Source organism: Diadema antillarum, unplaced genomic scaffold (assembly GCF_040938485.1).
Source record: "Diadema antillarum isolate AM-2024a unplaced genomic scaffold, OU_Dant_1.0 seq00001475_RagTag, whole genome shotgun sequence".
Classification (NCBI taxonomy): domain Eukaryota; kingdom Metazoa; phylum Echinodermata; class Echinoidea; order Diadematoida; family Diadematidae; genus Diadema; species Diadema antillarum.
In genome coordinates this window covers 36,457-60,118 of record NW_027272214.1, presented here as the reverse complement: position 1 = coordinate 60,118, position 23,662 = coordinate 36,457, and the positions used below count along the sequence as shown (strand labels likewise).

The 23,662-nt window shown below is 38.8% G+C and overlaps 1 pseudogene; it reads left to right on the top strand.

The window, feature by feature from the left end:
* LOC139709857 (voltage-dependent T-type calcium channel subunit alpha-1H-like) overlaps positions 1–23,662 on the top strand; it is a 58,921-nt pseudogene that overhangs the window by 175 nt on the left and 35,084 nt on the right.

Here is a 23,662-nt window from a genome sequence, read left to right as displayed (position 1 = left end):
TTGGTCCTATACAAACATATCAGGAAAGTACAGCTCACCTGGAAACTATCCTCCCTCAACGCTAGTGGTGCACTCCTTAAAAATCCCACAATTCCAAGTGGCAGCTTTTCACTTTTCGACTGAGAGTTGACCATCTTATGTAGTGTGTAGGATCTTTGGTTATATTTACCCTTAAATTGCAAATATCACAAAACTATGCATGGTTGAAGGATATTGTCTCCCAGCATCGTGTATGAAATCCCGCAGTAATACAACTCTACCCCAAGAGTTTTTAAAAAGAAATGAAAAACTAAGTCCATGTCTCTCGAAAAAATGCTCCTCTTTTGTACCAAGGATAATGGTGGGATTTTTTTCAGAGTCTGAACAAATTGACTGGAAATCTCTAGTATTGTTTCCTCGCCCATCATAGAGAAGCTTCCAGTTTTGTTATTTTGAGGAAAGGTCTGAATTACCTATTTCTATGATATACCAGCTTTTGAAAGTACTCTAATTATCAGGGTCCCAAAAAGGACGCACACAAACTTCAAATAGAATTTCGTGCATCATACTGACGACTTGATCACTACATCATCATTGGTAAAACAAGATAAAAATATGTTGTATGTACACCGATATTAGAGGGGTGAATTGATCAAACTGAAGAATATTTGAAAGGGTTTCCTCTCTCCTCTGTCCTATCAGTAATCTAAACTTGATATGATATGACTCTGGTATTATCAGAGTGGTGTAAAAGTTATACATAAACTAGAAAAAAAATATTGCATAGTGCCAACAGTTACTAAATGGTATCATGATTGCCATATTCTAAACCTTTCACTGCATATTAAATCAGGTTAATAGTGTGTGTATATAATAGCATGTTATCTATTAATGTTATCCTTTTTTATTTGGTGTGAAATTGTCTTTTTGCATCTATCTATCCATCAGTCCATCAATATACAATATAATTACACTATGTCTGTCAATATCTCCAGTTCCCTATGTCTATCTACCTATCCATCTATATCTATTCATCTATCTGTCTATCTATCTATCTATCTATTCCTACTTTGACATGATTGCTCCTGTAATGATTACCACATTGTAGTGCGTGGGACCCATGTTTAGGTATAGTCATTGGAAATAACAAACAAACCATGTTCTGAGAAATAGAAACAAACACATGGCAAATGAACTTTAAAACAGAGAATGAAAAAAAGTAGAGAAAGACAGTTTAGAATAAACATAAAATCATATTACATGCTTGCACATTAATGGGGAAAACAATTCTACATTTCCCTTCTAATGTGATGTGAGTCTAGACTACACTCTTGTCTACACTGATGGTGTTGAATTATTAGCTGATTAAGTTGTAGGCTGAAACAGACTTAATCACCCTCTCCCCCCCCCCTTTTTTTTTTGGGGGGGGGATAGTCAAATCATTTGTCAAAATATATTCAATTTTCCATTTAAAGTTTTCACAATAGTCACTTGTTAGTTTCAGCATTTTTGTATATCTTAATTTTACTCATATATTAGTCTCAACAACATCTGATGTCTATCTTTTAACCTATTTCACACACACATGCCCATCCGTGAAAGTACTAATGTATTCAATATATCCATCCAAATATTTATTCATGACATATTATAATTTGATATATGATCTATCATTTGTGGTACCAGCTATGTATCCAGTAATGTATTTAACTTGGTATCACTCATTAATGTATCCACTTATATTTCTGTGGGACCATCATTGTACTTTCTTATCCTCTAATGATTGTGATTAATCTTTGCTGCCACGCTGCTTGTAAATAGTTCATCCTGTAACCTAGCAACCACATGGGATTGACACCACTAGGCGTGGCAAGACAATGCATCTTTGCTCACTGCCATCTTTTGTTATTAAGTGTCTACCCTCGGCGGTGAATACCACAAGGTCATGGTTATGCAATTCAGAAGATATCATATGCCCTTCCCAGACCTGTGGAATACAATTGAACACTATTTGTGCCTTTTGTCATCTCTGCTTCACATGGCGCCAGAAAATCCCTGGATAAGGTGGTAAAGGTGAAAAATTGCAAATATGCTCTGTTGTAATTACCCCCACTCATGCCCTTGTGGCTTGGTGTAGTTCAATTATACAACATATTACACATATTAGGACATGCTTTAGTGTGGAGTACACCATTGCATAGACTGGGTGAGTGGGGTCTTGAACATATCACATTCTCAAGCCCCTCCATGTAAATGTCATCTCCCCTTGAGGACCAAGAGCTTGAATGGGGGGCTTCCTTGCAAACATGTGACATCAGACAGTCGTCGGAGCATATATTTTCCCCCCTTCAAGCTTGGAGGGAACAGACAGGGAAGATGTTGGAAAGGGGAAGTGATGCATGGCCCGTCACATGCAATGAAGAATGATAATGTCCCAACATTTCATCCTATAGATCCCACCAATACATCATACGTTTGAAGTTGGAAGAATCTATACAGATCAGCGTCCACAGTACGCAGTGCTATTCTATTGAAAAGGGGACCGGGATTATACAGTGGAGATTTATGTCCAGAGTAGATCTTGAGAAAGTTCTTGATGAATTATTTGAGTGTGTGTGTATGTGTGTGTGTGTGTGTGTGCGTGTGTGTGTGTGTGTGTATGTGAGTTAGTTTTAAAGCACTTGCCCAGCATTTAGGACAGAAGTGTGTAGATAATTTTCAACAGAATACAGCAGATAATAGTACATTCATGACTATCCTAAGGTCATTAACAATTTTGCATTGGTACAATACTGTGGTAAGTTTGATATATAAGCCTTGACATTTAGCTGCTTGAGCCAATATCTGTTCAAGAACTCCCACACTCCCTCTATTCTGGAGTAAGGGCTCTTGGTTTCGGAAATCTGTTCAGTTGAGAAGAGGTAGGAAGTTGTTTTTTGCTGCCCCAAAACTGTCTCCTCTAATTTTAGTAGCCTAGGCTGACTTGGTCAGTGTAAATTGTCAAAAGAGGCATGCTGACAGCCAAGCTGCCTACATGCAAACAGACAGACAGATGCGAGACGTCATCTTTCTGTTTGGAAGTATCCGATGTCTCACAGATGCGAAACTGGGATCCTATCTCCTCGTCCTCTTGTTTTCATCTTCATTTCTTTTTTTTTTCATTTTCTGGTTCCCAGCTGACTTTGTTTGGTTTTCCCTTTCACAATCTCACATGAGATTTATGCCTTTGCGCCCGTGATATTTCATATGCATTCTTCAGCACTGCCACTGTGGGCTAAAATGATATGAAACAGATAAATCTTCCGTGGATGCACAATTATGTGCTGATTTATAGACTGGTGAGAGAGAGCATCCTGTGCTGTAATGCTAAGGGACCAATATGTAGTCACAGAAAAGTTGACCTCACTCCATCTTTGACAAGGAGCTGTCTTCTCCAATTCCTTCAGCACTCTGACACTTTTCTTCCTCATATTATAGAGTAGAAATCGAACCAGACAGGAGGTTGAAGCAAAGATCAGCTGCCATTAACTGTGTATACACAACCAAAGAAGATCAAACCTTGAAAGAGTCTTGATGTTCATGTAAAATAGCTGGCAAGCAGTTTAGATTTTAGAATAAGAGTCCTAGCTCTTTCCTGTAGCAATATTGGTTTTAGTTTGTGTGTTGAAACTCTGATCAGAGAGATGAGAAAGTACGTAGACTGATTTGTTTTAGAGCCAGCATCAAGCACACCTCTACTGGCAGAGTATTGAAATGTGTGTTATGGCGAGTGCATTGATACGTTGTATCCCCCTCTGTAGTGGAAAAGATGTGCAGTACTGTTTACAGATAAAACTGTGAAGCAACAGATCCAATATTCTCATGCCCTGTCATTCAACTCTAATGTGAATATCATCAGATATTTGATGGATTTTTATCATTGTGTGTGCGTGATTTATCATATGGCACTTAAGGTCAAATTAGGCCATTCTTTGTGTTGTAACGCCATATTGCAAAAAGATATCAATATCATTTGAACTCTGTTTTTCTTTTCTTCCGCCAAATCTGCTAGCTTACATCCATCTGTCACTATTTCTGTTGCCATGACAACAAACTGTTATGATATACTCTCAATAGCAATAACTATACCGGCGAATAGTCATCCCTAAATTTGCTTGCTCAATTTGGCAATATCCCAAAGGTTAAACTGTCATGGTCTGGTATAGCAGTAGACTCTCTTTGTCTTGTGTTGCACAAGAAGTACTCTGTGTCTGGCCCTGAGAGAAGTGCATTCAATTATATATTTCATTGGTGATGATAGAAAGGGGTTGATAATTATCCTGATTATGTCTACCACTAGGGAGGGTCTAATGCATTGCAGTGTTTTGCCGCTGACTTTATCTACATGGAGTCTGTGTGCAAGGCGCCCAAACTTTATTGCTTTGTAAATGTCACAACTTTTCTTTAACCCATTCAGTACTGACTAGTTTTGTAATACAAAATGTAAACTCAGTGTAAAAAGCTGACAATGTAATGGGGATAGTCAGTTTGCACATCATAATTTGCTTTTGATGAGATATTGAAGGCAGGCAGTGTCTTATGAATAAGCATGCACACAGCATATATTCATTATCCTTTGTTAAACAAAGGTTGGTATAATCAACTAATGTGACGCAAAAGGTAGCCAGGTACCTCACGCCACTGTACAGCATGTTAGGAAACCAGGAGGCTGAATTGCACTGCAGAATTGATTCCAAAGTCAGCCATTGTACCACACTTCATTGCCCATGAATAGTAGAGGCTGTTACCACTCTTATCCCTTTTCTCCATTATATTTTTTTCTCTTTATACACAGCCAGAGGAGCTGACAGAAGCCATAGAGATCAGCAACCTGATCTTCACCAGTCTCTTTGCCTTAGAGATGCTACTAAAGCTAATAGCCTATGGACCCATCGGCTATGTCAGCAATGGATTTAATGTCTTTGATGGCCTTATAGTCATAGTCAGGTAAAAGTTCATATACCTTTTTGATACCGACTGGCATTTACTCATTCCTCTAGCTGTATATACTTTTGTATATTTCCATATTGATAATATGAAATATGAAATACGCAAATGTTCATATCTAATACTTTTTTGTTCATTGTTTATTTTCTGTATATTGGTCTGTTTTCTGTTCTAATTTGTACGATATGAACAAACATTTTTCATATACCAGCTATTCATGAAAAGAATATTACACAACCAAATAAAAAGGTAAAATCTTGCTTTGTTTGATTATTTCTGGAATTAAATGATATTGACCAATGTCAGGCGCATTCATGGCAGTGTGTAACTTGAAATGTGTTCGTTGTTTTGTCAGGTTGACATGCTTGAGAGCCAGTAACAAATGATTGCTGGCCTGCTGTGAATGAACTGGATGAAGTTTTCACTAAGTTGGTCCAATATCTCCATGATATAAAAAGAAGGCTTATGCTGTTTTAAATCCTTATTAAGTAGTGAAGGTACAGGCCTGAGATGATTGCCAAACAGCCTAGTTTGGGCCAGCTTTATGCTATTAAGAAATCAGAACCAGGAATTTGTTTGAAGAGAGAGATTGAATTATTTCCTCTTTGTCCTCTTCCATTCCCTTATTCCATCCTTCCCTTCATCTCTGCTCTTTGTCTTGCACTGTCTTTGTATTTCTATCTATATCTTTCTATTTTTTCTTTGTTCATCTATCTTTCCTCTTTCTGTTTTTTTTTTCTTTGTTCATCTATCTTTCCTCTTACCCTCTTCCTAACTCTCCCTCTTTCCTTTCCCTTCCCACGTTCTCTTTCGTTCTGTCTTTCCACCACATTTCTCTCTTAATCTCCCCAGTGTGGTAGAAGTCCTCCAGGATGGCAGTGGGGGTCTGTCCGTCCTGCGAACCTTCCGTCTCCTGCGAATCCTCAAGTTGGTGCGCTTCATGCCCGCCCTCCGGAGGCAGCTCCTGGTCATGCTGCGGACCATGGACAACGTGGCCACGTTTTTCTCCCTCCTTGCCCTCTTCATCTTCATCTTTAGGTGAGTCGCGTTGCCAAGGCGCTGGCATACAGGATCAGACTCAATTTCCTTTTAACGTTGATTGATCTCTCTAGCTTGAGTAGAATATTTGTCAGTACAGTTCGGACAAGCAAAATGCATTTGTCTGTGTATATGCATTAATGTTTCCTGAGCTCAGTTTGTTCAGCACATGAGAAGGACCACAGAAGACAGGCAGACATGTAGGCAAGATGGTGGATACTGGAATCTCAGTAATGGCTTAGGAATAGCACATTAACATATTTTTTTCCAAGTGAAATTGATGTGAAAACTCCCTTTTACCTGACACTACTTGCTTTCATCCACTGAAACAATTCATGCCAGAGGCAAAAACTCCTTGAAGTGTTAATTATGCTTACATACATCCAATCATATCAAGCACTCATGCAGTACAACCTTCCACAGCAGAGTGAAGGCATCTTGTGGTCATCTTAGCTGCCATGGCAACAGCTGTGTATGAACTAGAATATTACTGTAATTGATTATATGTGTTATTATTGTCTCTTGATTTTTGTGACAATCCTACTTCTTTGTCTACACTGAAAGGATAATTTTGAATGCACAGACTGTCTCATAATTTTCTCAATGAGTTGGGTATTTTCTGTAGATGGTATGTTAATGTGTAACACTGTGTATGATTGAGATCTTTTGATGATTTATAATCATCTCTGCAGATCAAAATCTTGTAATTGTCAAACTAGTTGAAGATACTATTGTTCTGTTGTATGAGCAAGGTCTTTAATGCAAAGCTCTTGTTTAAATAAACATCTAGAAACACATATATCCCATTCCTGCTAAACTTTGTTGGAAGCGTGCAAATTCTTTATAAAAAAGCCTTATGTCACATACTGAAGTAATTGTGCTGGTTTCGTGAAAGGACATATTAATGGAACTCAAGATAGAGAGCACATTCAGGAGAGGGCTGTGCACATTACTGTGACTTATCCCGGGCAATGTTAATGCATGTCACCATGTTTCAGGCATGCAGACTCCCGTGGATGCGAAATTATTTCGCTCGTTGTCGGGCTGCAACACGGTGGAAGAAATGATAATGTGACGGAGAGTATGGCTCGGATGTGCGGGACAGAGTTTGCTGGGCAAACATTCGGTATCTGCCATGTCATTGTATTCTGTCTGTGTGTGGTGTGGGGGGGGGGGGGAGGAGGGGAGGGGGGAGGGAGGGGCGAGGAATGGAGGAATTCACTGTTTGTCAGTTGTATGTCAAATGTAGATGAGGGGAGACTACAAAGCCTTTAAAAAAATGCCTCCAACCGATCTCTCCCCCCCCCAACTTCCTCCCAAAACAGAGGAAGAATCTGGGCAAGTTCTGTGCTCTACATGTTTAGCAGCACACTGAGTTATTGCATTTCAACTCCCAATGGAACGATTGAGTTTGTATGTGTGTCTGTGTGTGTCTGACGTTCTGTGTCTCTGGCTGGGCTGTGTCTGTTGGGTGGCCATGCATAATGTGGACGAAATTCAGGTGTAATTGCCTCGCCGAAATGACACGTCTGCGCTTACGCCCGTTCCCCTCAATTAACCATTCAGAGTACTAGCCAGCCAGCCAGGCAAACTCCTTCCTTAATATTGGAAAAGAAGACGAAAACGAAAGAAGAAGGGGGGGGGGGGGGGGGAGAGAAAAAAAGGTGTGAAAGGAAAATGCCGAAGAAGGATGTAGACATACTCAATCAAGTGAGTGCATTTACGTCAACATCTTGCCCTTATCCCATAATAAGCAGAGAAGGCATTTCCTGCTCACAGGGTTTGTAAGGGTCCAAACAAATAAAATTAAGGATCACCTTTCTGGAGACCTTTGTGTCTTTCATGCACCTACCCGTCAGGGCTATTTTTACATCCCTTTAATAGGTATTTACCATACTTCAATCACCCAGGGAATAATAAGTTTATAAAGGATGTTAAAATGTTAACGTATAATCCGATCAATTTATGTTCTGCAGGGCATCAAACCTTTGAGGTGTTGGTGAAGCAAAGTAGTAATCCATGTGAATTCTGTTTCATTTCTATTTTTGAAATGTCTGTTCAGTACGAGTTCTTGGTATTAAAAGAATGTTGAGAAGGTGTTGGCTGCTACATGGGAAAAATTTATAAAATAACTATTTTTTTGCAAAGTGATTTTAAAAACCAGCATGTAAGGTAAAAAAAAAAAAAATGGGGGAAAAACTGCTGGCAGTGGTACGTGCAGTGTAAGAGTATCATGATGTTTTGTGTCACATTGACCATAAACATGAGTACATACAATCAACTTTGCTATGGTGACAGCTGTTTGTTTCAAATTTCCATAATAACGTTAGAATAACAAACATACATTACAGTGTGATACAGTATATGGTGGTTTGATATGCGATAAGCTAAAATCATGGGGGACAGAGATTTTTCAGAATTTTTCTTTGAGAAAAAAGAAATCCCCTCATTTTTGCAAAAGCATTTAATGGAGGAACCAAACTGTATGCCATATATGGCATACATTTCACAAGCATGGTAATTTGCATATTGGGACTGGTGAGACAACTTTTGAGTTTCCTTGAATTACCACTCAAGAACCACAGTGGGGGAAGAAGAAATAAGTATTATATCCTCTCTTTTTTTTGAAGGAAGTTGGTGATTTGTAACCTTGGCGATGTTAAGCAGCACATTTGTGTTGTGGGAGGCCTCTTTTGTGTGTGAATTTCAGTTGATTTCTAAAAACTGCAATATTAAAAACACCACAGAATGTAAGGCATATATAGTATTTACTTTGAGAATAAACAGAGCACTGTCATTTTAATTTAAAAGATATATAAGATATACCTGATGCTCTTAAACAGGTCCTGGAACTTTGTGAAAGAAATGTCATAGTTGCCAACCCCATACTTCATTGGTTCTATGCTTGCCAAATCTTCTCTCTGCTTTTGCTCATGCCAATATTGGGCAAGTGCTGATATATCAAATATATCAAGTCATATATGACATATCATGAAATATATCAAACTATATATGATATTTTGTGAAATATATCAAATCATATATATGAAATATATAAAATCATATTTTCAATATATCAAATTTTGATGAAGGATGCATGTCTTTTGGAGCATGGACACGCACTTATGTAACAAAATATTTGCGGGTAACAAATGATAAAAGATACTGATTGCAAAAAAAAAAAAAGAGGATTGCTTCTGTGATAAAGATCCTGCAGAAAGTATAAATTGAGTTAAGAGAGCTTTTTTTTTTCATGGTGATCTCCCCAGCCTACATCTTATTAGAAGTTAACCGCTTTACTGCCAGGAGGCTTGAAGTACACATTCATTGGATTTGCCACAGTTGATGTAACCTCGGAGGTTATGTAAAATATCCAAATGACAATCCATAAGAGAAGAGTAAAAAACATACAGAGAACTTCTTGTGTAATATTCACTGTACATCAAAAAGAAATGTCAGCAATGTTCAATGCATGTAGGTTCATTAAGGAATGGTGGCACTATGATTGATTGAAGGAATGACTTGAGAGGGCCCTGACTTCAAACTTTGATGAACTTTGATTTAAGGACAAACAGTTTGTGATCAAAACTGGCTGCTCAAAACTAGAGACTGAAGAAGAGAGATCCATAGGGACTGTTTTTGAAAGTATTAATTTTTTTTTAGACTTCGAGGAATTATCTTTCACCGTGATGCTCTGTGTTAGATGTAAATGAGATTATTTTTGACAACATTAAACAAAAAGAAGCACAGAAGAGGGTTTTCCATAACAGCCCTGGTGAATCACTCATACCACGAACTCTACAGAAAGCTCAAGTAGTAGTCATTCTGTTCTTGGGTTACTTGTCTGACAAATCTTGTCTAGTTTAAAGTGTCCCAAACAATCAAGAATTTACTCCTCCCATCTATCTCACCCACCCTCCCCTTACCCACACCTGATTCTACACACCCCTACCCTAACCCACCTGTTAACCTACTCACACCTGACTCCACCAACCCCTGAACCTACCCACGCCTGACTCGACACACCCCTTTCTGCATATACCCATCCCTGAACCTATCCATCTCTGACTCTACTCACCCCTCCCCACATATACCCCTGACTCTACCCACCCCTCTTCCTAAATACCCCTCCGCCCCCTACCCAACCTTACCTCTGTCCACCCCTATCTCTATCCACCTTTGACCCTACTCACCCCTCTCCCTAAATACCCCTGATTCTACCCACCACTGCCCCCTACCCACCCCCTTACCATCCCCATCCCTAGCCCTGCTCCTATTTTCTCTCCAGCAGTTTTCTATGTTTGGAACCATCCGGCATTACACACCCTATTACACCCAGCCAACAAGCAGAGCATGCAATTTATGGGTATTGCCCTGGATTTGTGTGAAACTGGGCGAGGAAAAGCTTCCCATATCTGCCTTTAGGGTCCCTGTGGTTCCTTTATGGCATGCCAGACATCGGCCACTACACTTATGGCCCTTTTCCATGTACATGTCTGCACTACTTCTTTGTGAATAGGCAGGGCATTGAATTTGTACAATTATTACGACAGCTGTAATTGTGGCATTATCACCTGCAGCCAGTATTGCCAATTACTTAGGTAGTCTCATTGTATTTCTACTTCTTGTTCCTAAAATAGTATTAACTGGATGATTTAAGATATATAAAGCATGGTTTACTAATATTGTGTCAAAATGCTGTCCTTTTGTGCTACTAGTATTGTTTGATTAAGTTTCTCCATATTCATACTTCATATCTGGTAAGTCATCTTTGTTGTGCAAAGCTAAATGACTTACACAAACAGTGCCCTGAGTATACTTTCTGGTGTATTTTGTTACAGTGGTAGAACTGCAGTATTCAAGTGAACAGGTTCAGCATATTGATGAACATGTAGTTTTGGTATTTTGTATGTATGTATGGTTGTGTGTGTGTGTGTGTGTGTGTGTGTGTGTGTGTGTGTGTGTGTGTCTGTCTGTCTGTCTCTCTATCTGTGTCTGTGTGTTATACAATGTACCTTTCCAGCATGTCTAGATCTCCTCAAGATAATCCCTATTGCTAAGGTTACATTTTTATGCCTCCGCCACAAAGTGGTGCCGGAGGCATTATGTTTTCGGGTTGTCCGTCCGTCCGTCCGTACGTCCGTACGTACGTCTGTACGTACGTCCGTACGTTCGTCCGTCCGCTTTCGTTTACGCGATGTCTGTAATGTATGCTGGAAAGAAGGTAAATTGTCTATGGCATTAGATCATGCCAGGATTGGAAGTATACCCAATACACCACCCAGTCTTGCTATACCCAGCACATTTCACCCCTTGCAATCAGACCAGTCCCCCTATTCTGATCTGCCCCTCCTTCTCCCCCCCCCTTTCTATACTCACTCACCCCCCCCCCCCCCCCATCCCCCAATCCTGATCCACGCCTCCCTCTCTTCCCCCCTCCTTTCTATGCTCACTCACTCCCCACCCCACCCAAGGGCTTGGCCAAGCAAAAAATTGCTTTCCAAACTTAATTGATTGGGTTATGTTAGGTTGTCTTAGTCCTTATCAAACAGCTGCTGTCAGCGAGTGCTACTGACTGTGATGGAGAGAATAGAATGTGACTTTATAAACGTCTCTAAAGGTAGAGGCAAAAGAATCGGAAGACTGAATGAAATGCTCGAAACTAAAATAACAAAATTGATGGATCGTGTTAGCGGAGAGCCGCAGAAAAATAACAGGGAGTTTGAAGGAGAAATAGGAAGGGTGTGTAAAGTGGAAAGCTTAAGGGTACTTTCTGATTACTCTCATTCACCCTCTCCCACTGTGCCATTTTTGTGCTCATTTGTTGAAGGGATTTTTCCCCCTCCTATTCTAAAAATGGTGGCCTAACAAGAAGCAGGTGTAGTATAAAAGAAGGAAAACAAAACAATTGCCTCAAGCAGTACAATTGTTCAGAGTGGAGTCAAATGGGAGATTTCATTGTTTGTTGATTTGACATTCAGTTCACATGTAAACAAAAGACTGCTTCAGCAATCCATGAAGAACTAGTGATTTCCCAACTTAATCTCTCCTGTTTTCTCTCTGTTATACATTTTGCACCTGAGGCAGAAATCTTGAGACATTCTCAAATGCTAATTTATGGTGAAAGCCACCAACTGGGTCGAAAATTTTGTGAATTTTTGAATGAGAATATCACTTGGTGTAATCCTGAGGTTGGGTCAGTCTCATGTTTATGAGACCTATAAATGACCATGAATATAACACTAGCATAGCTTTCTCTGGAGCCACTTTACTAAATTACCACAGTATTTGTTCAACAATATTCCCCATTATAGTTCCTGTTCTGTGTAAATGAAAGTTCTAGCTGAAAAAAAAGGCAGATGTGAGAGTAAAATAGAATGACAAGAAATGCCCGGAAGGAAGGCTAGAACCCATTTTGTGCATCCCGAGTGTCTGCACTCGACGTCTTGATTCTATTGTCTCAGGAACTAGAACACTGAAATGTCCGCAAATGTTCACCCATGATATGCTTGGCAGCCATGAGCCTCTGCATGACGCAAAATGTCTCCCCAGAAAATTAGCGTTTCATAAACGGGAAAAATAGTCAAGAATGTCGGGGGGGGGGGGGGGGGGTGGGGGGACTATGAGAGACCAATATGCAGAATGAGTTGCGGCTTTGGTGACCTTTACTCATTAGGATGAAATGATCACATGACTGCATGTGCAATGATTTGTGATCATGCATAAACATTGTCTCCTTTTGGATGATTAAAACCTGTAGTGATAATGGAAATTGTTTGCAAGAGAAACTCACTAGCATCAGTCTTTCTTTTTAATAGATACTGACATTCCTGTTATTTTTTCATCTTGTCGATAAACAAATTGAAATCAACATTTGAGAAGGCTGGCATGCACGCTTCTTTGACGGCATACTTTATATATTGCTGCAGTGGTCAGTGATATGAGAAGATGCAAATTAAAGCTGAAACATAGTTTTCAGAAGGGCTCAAAATTCATCATCTTCCACAATTTGGGATGTACTTGCAGTATAACAAAAGGGTTTACCAAGGAAATTTTTGAACTCAATGATGTATGTACAAAAAAAAGGTGTATTCATAATCAAAACACAAGAAGATGTGATCACTGTAACAAATATCATAGTACTCTGTCTGGCTGATGCAATTTGAGTATAATGAGTTGCTTTGGAGAATTTTGAGATCAAAAGTGTTAAATAGTTTCATTTGTAGGACACAACTTAACTCCTGTGATTATGTAACATTACATACCAACCACGATCTGAATATGCTCTGAGATTGCAATACTGTTGGCATACTGTTTTGGCTAATATTTCACATTGCATTTTCGTCATTACCAAACTGAAATTGTGTTAACGTTTCACACATTTCTTATGCTTATGTGTCCATTTTAGAGCAAAAACTTACAGTTTCTGCAAGCATATGGAAACTATGTTTTACCGTTAAAGTCTGTCAGTCCCATGCATAGTATGTTAACCTACAATGTCAATTGGATTTTACAATGGTGATCCCAATGTGGTAAATCATAAAATACTACTGTCAAATTATGTATTCCCTAGGACCCTACTTCACTTAGACAGAGAATCATATTTAACCTCCACAACTAAGATACTTGCCATTGCTTGGTAATCACTCAGCTGTTGCCATGGAAACTGCAATTATAGAATTGTTTAATGCTGCCTCATAAAATGAGAGCGACAAGGATTTTCTCTTGGCATTCGTTATATTCATACATTAATTTTCCATACCTTCAGCTTCAATGGTTACAACACAGTTTCTGTCAAATCAATTGAGGTAAGAATAAAAGCACTCTTGGACATCACAGGAAAGCACAATACATTACAGACAGATCATCCTCAGGCACAAATTTTCTCAAGTTCAGTTTGACACTCATACATATTTTAATGTAAATCATAGCTGATAATACCTTTTACAAATCATAATTCCCTTGAATGTAAAACAGTGCATTTGCCCCTAGAGGGGTTTTGTTGACGTCTGACTGCTCTTTGACGTAAAGCGAGTGATTTGCTGAAGTGTGTGATAGAGTGTGATTCTAATCAGACATGGCTAGTCTAGGGTAGATGTTAAAGTACTCTACTCCTTGTGACTAGAACTGATTCAAAATGAGGGAGTAGTCAGGGCTCTATGTGACAGGGGCAGATCCAGGAATTCTGTAAAGGGGGGTGCCTTTACAAAATGAAAGGGAGGCACATGCACCTTCCCCCCCCCCCCCATTTTTCTTTTTATTTCTTTTGTTTCAACAAAAAATAAAGAGGGGGTGCACGCCCGGTGCACGCCCGGTGCACGCCCCTCTTGATCCGCCACTGTGCTACCCCCACTTGTACCAGTGGTGCTCATTTGCAATGATTTCATGTTTCACTACAATACTGTATACACCATTTAATTTTTTTTTTTTTTTTTTTGGGGGGGGGGTTCGCAAATTTTGCAAGTGGAATGCTACTCCCAAATGTATAAGCACACACAGATATTAAATCAGATTAAGACAAGAATGCAACATATATGCATACTTTTCTCTATTCATTACTGTAATCCATGATTGCCTATTTAACCACTTGCAAAATTTTTCGGGAGTCCAGATTTGTGAAAATTAAACTCACTAAATATATGGCATACACAGTATCATGATTTGAATATTTTACTTTGTAGATCAATGTTTGCCTGTTTTTGTAACAAGAAAAACCAAGCAAATGTATGACATAACGATCAGATACGGAATAATCATATCGTTTTTGGTGAGTTGGTAATTCAGCACGTATCCTGGTATTGAAGCAATTATGAATACAAATAATTGTTCCTAGTTCTAAAGAGGCTAAATTGCAAGAGAAAAATGAACGCAAAGAAACTACATGTTGTAAGTTTCTTAAAAGGGAGGTGTGTGTCTGTGTGATATATGGACATTCTCTTTTTATGAGCGTCATGCCATGGAATTTCCTGACTGGAGTTCAATTTACTAATTGCTTTTTCTCTGGAAAAAAATAACCAAGTTGTCAAAGAGGATTGAAAGGATAGAATTATTGCTGGTGGATTGAGTGGATACCGGAAGTATGTGATAATTCACACACTTAAAGGAGACCTCCGGATGATTTTCAGACTTTTACATTTGAACAACTATAGTGTAGTTATACCGACTACAGAGTTTCAGAATTCATAGTGATTGGGTTGAGGAATTAGAATGTTTTCAAAATTTATAACAAATTGCAATGAACAAGGATGATGACATAGCAGCCTCACCATAAGAATGCGTGAGTTGGGGCTCAAGGAAGCAGGACAAAAGAAGGAGGCATGCGTACATTCGGCACAGGTGAACTTGTTAAGCAAGTGGTATTGCAATGGAATTACACTGCTACGTGTACATTTCTGAAAAATGTGAAGCTCCTACATGTATGTCATCAACACTGTTCAGTGTAATTTGTTTAAGATTTTTTAGAGTATTGGTTTCTTTGCTCAAGGACCACAATAAATTCTACAAATCTTTACATGGAGCTGTCAATTTATGTACGACATGATGTGAAATTATGAAGATCATCTGGAATGCCCCTTTAAAACCTCTCTTCCTTAGGGTCCCCTCTGATAGTCCTACATTTTGGCTTGATGAAGTAGCACATGCTCTAATTAGCATTGCAATTTGGATAATGATATTTCTTGTATACAATGGTTTCGGAAAGCTTCATCAATTTTATCTGAGTGTCTTTTTTAATTTGTGTGAGCAGGAGGAGTCGGTATGCAGCGATGGTTGGAATGAGAGTGTATCCTAATCATATTTGAGTGATCACTTATTATTCTTTTAGTGTCTAATTATCGCATTTATCATCATTTTTTTTATCATTTTTTTTTTCTTTGCAGTATTCTTGGTATGCACATTTTTGGATGCAAATTTTGTAACTACGAGGATGGGGAGCGCATCTGTGACAGGAAAAACTTTGATTCTCTCCTTTGGGCTGTCGTCACCGTATTCCAGGTAGAGTACCTCTGACATCTGACACTTGTCCCCTTCTGATTTGGAGGGGGTAGGGGGGAGGAGGGAGTCTTGGCAAAATGTATATACAAGGACTCCTTTCTGTCAAATTAGATGATGTTTCAGATATTAACCAAAATTGATTCAGTGAGATTCATGTATATGAAGAATGGCAGGTATTTTGTTATAAAGTAATTTACAATAAACCATCAATATATGCTTTGCTTGTTAATATGTAATATGTCATGGTATACTGTTTCATATGGAGTCATACTGTCTAGAATTTAAAAAAAATGTGTCTCATATCATGGTAATATGATAAAGGTTAGTTTATATAGTATGTGAGCATATTTTCTTCTCACTCTCTCTCTCTCTCGCACTTCTACACCTTCTTAACAACCTCCCCCTCCCTCTTCCTCTTACCCCTCACCTGCCCTTCCCCATTTCCCAACCGACCACTGATCAATCAACTATAACAATCTGCTCCCCTCCCCCCCCCCCCCCACCACCACCCAAAAAAAAATCTTTCTATAGATCCTTACCCAAGAGGATTGGAATGTGGTTCTCTACAACGGGATGTCACGGACCACCCCCTGGGCTGCCCTCTACTTCATCGCCCTCATGACCTTTGGTAACTACGTCCTCTTCAACCTCCTCGTCGCCATCCTCGTCGAGGGATTCTCCGCTGAGGTGGGTTACCATGGCAACAGGATTGCTATCTGACTGCATTCAAAAGAGAGAAACAAGATCATGAACAAAAATGAAGATTAGATGTTAAATCCGCTCACAGATCTTGAGCAAATGATACAGACCAGACATTCCTATGTGGTATTTCTGCTCCATAGCCTAGGAACAGACAACAGATTTTATCTGCCTTTTTAAACAGATAATTTCCTGTAGAAAAAAATCCCATGAAGCACGCTTTTATTTAAGCTTTTATTGAATGAATGTTGTTGGCTCCTCCAAGAAGTGAACTGTTGTGAGCATGGCGTCAGTATTCTTATCACTGTAAGCATGTTAATAGCTTTGTAGTTAAATGATAAAAATATGATATACCGTGAAAAGTTCAGATTTTTTTTTTTTTTTTTTGGGGGGGGGGTTACTTGTTCAGGTTTTTAGAAACCATATTTTTTCAAACAGGACAGATGAATTTGCATGGAAGACATAGCCAGCCAAAGTTATATGAGTGGAATTTACACATCTCATAGAAACTTGAGCTGTACTTAACATTTTGTTGCCATTGTATATTATTGTGTTAGTTAAGTCATACAGTAATTCGGACAACACATTATTGATGTATTGTAATACATTTTGTTCTTGGTTTTTTCATCTTCTGTTATTCCTACCACAAACATGGGCCAAATTTTATTCATCCTCCACCCATCACTCATGCCACTTGGCCAATCACATGACATCCTCCGCCACCCCAATCCCCATCTTGCGGCGACCACTCCCACTCATCACGGCCACGCCCCCTACCACCATTGTACTCATGCCCCGCCCCGCCAATCACACCAAATCACGACTACGGTGAGTAACAAAAAGCATCGTACGATGTCGGCTTTGCAGTGCTTGTGTTGATTGCTCTCATGTCCCATTCATATTACCACATGGTCTGGGCTCATATCATGGTTAAGGGAGATTTTCATATCATTAGCTGAGAGCCAGAAAGGCGCTATCGCAATCTAAGATTTGAGCATAAATAAATACAAAATAATCAATTTTCATTTAATGAAATGTTCACTTAATGAAAAATGAATAGATTCATAAGCATTGTTCTGAATATCAAGTAAAATAGTGCCCTGGTGGTATTGATTCTCAACATTCCACTGAAAATGAAAATGATTTAAAATTGACACCATGATATAAAGGAGATCAAGCTCTACGACGTGTTACCAATAACTCAGTACCCCCAAAACTGCAATAGCACCCTTTTGCTTCTCAGCCTTAATATCAGGCTTATGATGTGTAGGCTGCGTATTGGTCTCCAGTCCAAAGAAAGCTCACACAAGAGACACTTATTTGCATAGGCCCATCTGATCCACACCAGATTTTTGGAGCAATTTGCCTTATTCTACTGGGCAGCGAGCTCACTTACATCCTTTATGCACTTCCTTCACCGTTGTGATGTGGAGTTATTACAATGTATGTCCGTCCACATCACTGACCCTCAAACAAGAACAAGCCTGGGCCAAGTGGCAATATGATCGGCAAAGTTTTTTTCACAAAATCTGTTGTTTGGGTGGAGTGTTTTATCACATCATATGTTTTGTTTGTGTTTGAGGCATTCAAATGGGTCTATAATCTGCATGAATTAGAAATGATAACATAGCCAGTACCACGGTATTACTCTCTGTGTATGCAAAGTTATAGATGTTTTTAGTGCCACTACCGTGATTTAAAGTCTGTATTTCATGCTAGACATAGGTTGTGTTGTGTTGTCAGTCAGCTACTTGCTGTAGCTATGGGCAGACAAGACTGAGTGTTATCACTGTAGGCCACACTTAAAAGTACTGTGTGCTACAAGATGGCTTTCCTATTGGCTGAGATAGATGACCAGTCTGTTTGGTCACATGACAGACTGTTGGTCACATGACAGACTGTTGGTCACATGACATGACAGACTGTCACCCATTGTGCCTCCAGCTGTGAGTAGTCGTGCTCTTGCCGGCCATCTCAACATGTCACATGACCAGCCATGGTCAATGATGCAGTGGTCACTCACTACTTTTAGGCACCACTACGTGGTGGTCCGATATTGCAAACTCTAGATCTCTAGAACCACCTTGATCCAAAGCCAGGCCTTTAAACAGACTGTGTGTGACGTTGCTTCCATTCATGTTGGACCGTTAGCAATCATCTGAATGTTTGCACGACCAATCATGCATTTGTTCCATATTTACTCTTGATTGTGAGTTGCGAACATCGGCATGAGTTGATGCAGTCTTTGGCAGACACCGAAGCAAACCCCCAGAAAAGCATTGCAACTATCACAGATGGAGGGAAAGAAATGTGCATGCCCAATCTGAGAAAATTATGATGCTGGCTTGCAGTGGACTGTGGAGTGTGCTGTTCTTGTGGATGTGTTTAACTTACTCTCATAGTGTAGTTCAATCATCAGTTGACCATTTATAAAGCATTACAGCACAATGATTCAACCTTTGGCTGCGTGCTTTATCAAGGAGCAGTAATTTGTATGCAGTTTTATTCCAACTACACCGTCATTTTATTTCTTTTATTTCATTTTGATCCTGTTGGCCAGTAACTAACTGACCATATCATAGGTGTGGATTATATCACACCCCGAGCCTGAATTCCCATGGAATTATACTGCAGTGACAGCTGCCACTCAATGCAAATAGAAAGACATTGATTAGGATGCTACCTCAGCCACATGTTGACTCTACCTCTGTCCCATATGTAAAGTTTCACACCTTTATCAAAACAGGCTGACAGGTTCAATCAATGTTTGTACATTAGCCATCACTCCATCTCTCTCACACACATCAAACAGTGTCACCAAAAATACTCTTACTCATTACCAAATGGACTTATTTCCGTAAAAGCTGTTATTTTTGCTAGGGCCTAATTTTCGTGAATTTTGTTAGGCCACAAATTCAACAACGGGCAAAAATATCATGAACGGACTAATGTTATTGCACTGATAACAAAAGCCTCTAGTAAAATTGCAGAAACAACATCCCGCAAAAATGTCTGTGACCTGCCCATTTGCAAAAATATCTGTATGCAAAAATAACAGCTTTGGCAGTATGCAAGAGACTTTTGATTTTTATGAATCAATTCAGGTTTTATGTATGAACATTCTACACACAGGTTTTGTATAACTCTAGGCATGTCAAAAGCTTGCCCAAGGTTCAGTTTATTTCGTGATAATTTGTGATTGTCAAGCAGAATTCAATTAGAAGACAACAAGAATTTAGAATACAGAAATTGAAACATCTAGAGTCAATCACTTTAAACTCATATTCATTGAGTCAGTATCATACCAGTTGTCTTTAATATACAGTACTCACATGATTTCTTACATGTTCTTGAATCTACGCTTGGCAATAGCAATTCATGTTTTTGAAAAAAAGAGGGGAAAAGAAGAAACTGGTTATACTCAATGATTGAGCTTGAAATGGGTTGCTTGGGTTAGACTCGCGCCTTAAGCGTGAGACTTGGTTGATCTGAATTCAGATGATTGGTCCTAGAAGAAAGATGACTTGGTTGTAGATTTACACTTTGACCCTTACCCTTCTCTAAGATTAATGTAAGAAATAGATATCTCTGGTCATTTTTTAAACAATGAGTCGGCACTGTTTGAATGTTGAGTGCTGTCATTGTCTATTATGGATGGCGGTAGAGTTCCTACAGTAGTAACTGGGCCATGTGCATTACCAGATGAATTGCCCTGTTAGGAACGTGGAATGAGAACTTAACCTGTGCCAACAGGGACAATGAGTACAAAGAATTGATCTATCTCTACCATAGGGGGATGATGGAACATCCATTTTCTGATGTAGGACTACCTCTTTGTCTTTCCTGTTTGAATTTAAGTATACCAGTATGTATGTGTTTTGTGTGTTCATGCACTGTAAAAGTGGAAATGTTCATGTTTCAACTAATTTCAATGCTCAGCACATGGTAACATGAAATTTGTGTGATTTTACTTGTGCAGAATCAAAATAGAAGATCGCAGGTCATATATAACAAGCAAAAAAATGTGTGCTCTTATTTTACGCTAGTCTCATGTCGTGCAAAATGTGCAAAAATTTCCAAACCGCAAAAATTTCCATTTTTACAGTATGTGTGTGTATGTATTATCTATGTGTGTGTGATGAAAAGTTCACATACAGCTGTACATTCCCAGATTTCAGATATCAATGTGCAATCCAATTCGCAGATCCCCTACAAATATGGCATTTAGGTGCATATACACAACCTGTAACTGAAGAGAAATTCTGACTGACAGGGGATCGAATTTTTGGTAACAAGAAAATTTGGGCGCATTCCTTTGATTTCATTCCGTAGGGCTAGTCAGGGGCGGTGCTGGAATGTGTAAAATTTGGTTGGGTTCAGCGCACTTTTACCAGCATGCTCATTTCATGCTGCGGGCTGATAGTCCCATATTCCAGACACAGTGGATAGAGTGAGATTTGGTTGCTAGGGTTAGGGGATGAGCAGAAAATGAGGCCATCTGTTCTGCTGGAGCAATGTTATAGATGAAAGTACATGCAAAAGGGGATTTTATTTTAATTCGAATTTTTTTCTAAGAACTTGGAATTTGATCATTCTTCAAGTAGCAATCCCCACTCTTGTTTTGAGGTACACTGGTATTTCTGACACAATCAGATCATGAGCTTTAAGTATTTTGGAGTGGATTACAGGGCCATTGATATACCAATAGATGTTCCTGTCATATAAAAGGCTACCTGTTTTGATCTCTGTAGCTTTAATCCCTTTAATAGGCTCGCAGTAAATGAAAAAAAAAAAGATTTATCCCACCCCCAAACAGCTACCAGAAACACTGAAATACCCAGCAAATTTTTCATCATTTAGTTGATTACAATAGAGTCTTTAGATATATAGTTTCATATGCACTGTGAAAATAGGCTAAATAATTGATAAAATCTCATTTTATCATTTGGGTTAAGAATGTGATGGAACAAAACTATGAATGATGCTAGACTTGAGTTTTTTTCCCCCACTAAATGATGAAATGTATTCTATATGTCCTGATCATATCTTTTCCTTTGAACAGTTTCTACATTGATAAAAGTGCCAAGAGGCAAAGGATCCCATTCTGATTTCTTCTGTCCTGGTATATGTAAGAAAATTAATGAAAATTGTGCACTTTTTCAAGCAAACAAGTGCGATTTCATTTTTTTTTTTCCACTAAAGAAAATTACAAAGTTGACAATTACATTTTCATTAGCAAAGCTTTGGACAACATTGTAGTTTTGTATCAAGGATTGGCAATGAAAAAAAAAAGATGTACGTATCAATTGAGTGCGCTTTTTTGTTTATCTATGTTTTACTCACCATAATGCAGAAGTACTAATATCCTCTGATATTATTTGGTATCTAAATCAAAGCATAAAATAATATTGTCTGTATAAAAAACTAGAAAAGTGTCTTTAGTGACCTGTGACGAGCGTATGTCTGCTGAAAACTAACCATCACACATGCCATGAAAATCACTTTATATATCTATAAGTTATCCTTTAACTTTTTGCTGTGCCAACATATTTTGCAGTCTTGTTATGTGGTTGTGTGTATTTTGTAAGTGCTATAATACATACAAAATATTGATAGTAATAATACTGATAATAGTAATCATCCTAATAAAGTTGACACATTAATGTTAAGAACATGGGGGATGTGACAAATGTCCTTAATGAGATTTTTTCACAGTGAACATCATTTTGTATTGCCTGTCAGAGAACATTTATTTTATTTGTTCTCACATTTTACTGCAGATAAAATTTGCCTGAAATTGCCTTTTTGTGTAAGGTACAGAGACATTAGCATGCCGTAATGAGGTGATTAGAGCTTGGGTTCCCTCCAGCTTATGAGAGTTAGTGTCTCTTATGAGCTGGGGATTTCATCCATTTTGCCTTTTGGAAGATAACCAGGAGCATGCTATAGCATTGTACAGACTGCAAGATGTGACTGGCATAATGTGCTCGTAGTCACAGAACAGAGCTCAGATTCTCACATATTAGTTTTGATCAGATTCTCACTTATTAGTTTTGATCAGATCAACTTTTCTAATCCTGTGGCCACGTGCTATATTATTTGATTTTATTTCATTTCAACATATTTTGACTGGAGCTAAGATCAGCAAGTGACTGCTGTTTTACATCAAGGTCCTGCACAATCCAAGTTTAGAACATAAAATCACATTTTCATAGGTATATAAAACAGACAAAGTTTGAAGGAGCAAAACACCCAGTTGAAATCAGTGATACCTTTAACCTGGTGTTGAAAATACCAATTCTGTTTCAAAGCTAGTACTGTAAACGCCAATATTTTCGCGCGATTAATTTTTCGCGCTGAGCGGCTCGAAAACATATTCGCGGGTTCTTAAATTCGCGCTCCGCAGCGGGTTAATACACAGTCGCTGTTTTCATCCAGCGATGCCAGCGTATGAAAAGCGAGTGCGAGTACAAGCGCTCAACTACGTAGTACACTGTACATGTATTTTACTCGATACATGTACTGTAGTACTAGTACTGTAGTCGCGGGGATATAGCACACAAATCGGCCGTGGGCTCGGTGCGTGCGGTGCGTGCGATGATACTGCTATATGCGTAAACATGTCTGTACTACGTAGCAGTATCATCGACGAAGCGCACACAATTCAGGCCGTTCAAAATGTGCGTAGAAAATTGCGAAGATATATTCGCGCGTTTTTGAATTCGCGCTAGCTGAACGTAGCGCGAAATCCGCGAAAATTAATGTACCGCGAAAATTTCCACGTTTACAGTATTTTCTGTCTGAGAATTGGTCTGAATAGTAAAGAATTTTTGTTTTTGTTTTGGAATGATCAATTAGCAAGTCCATATATACAATATCATTGAAAGAGATTTCACTGTGCACAAGTCACATACTTAATTCATCAGCTGTCTTGTAGGCAGGTGTGTAATTTTACAAATTAATCAGC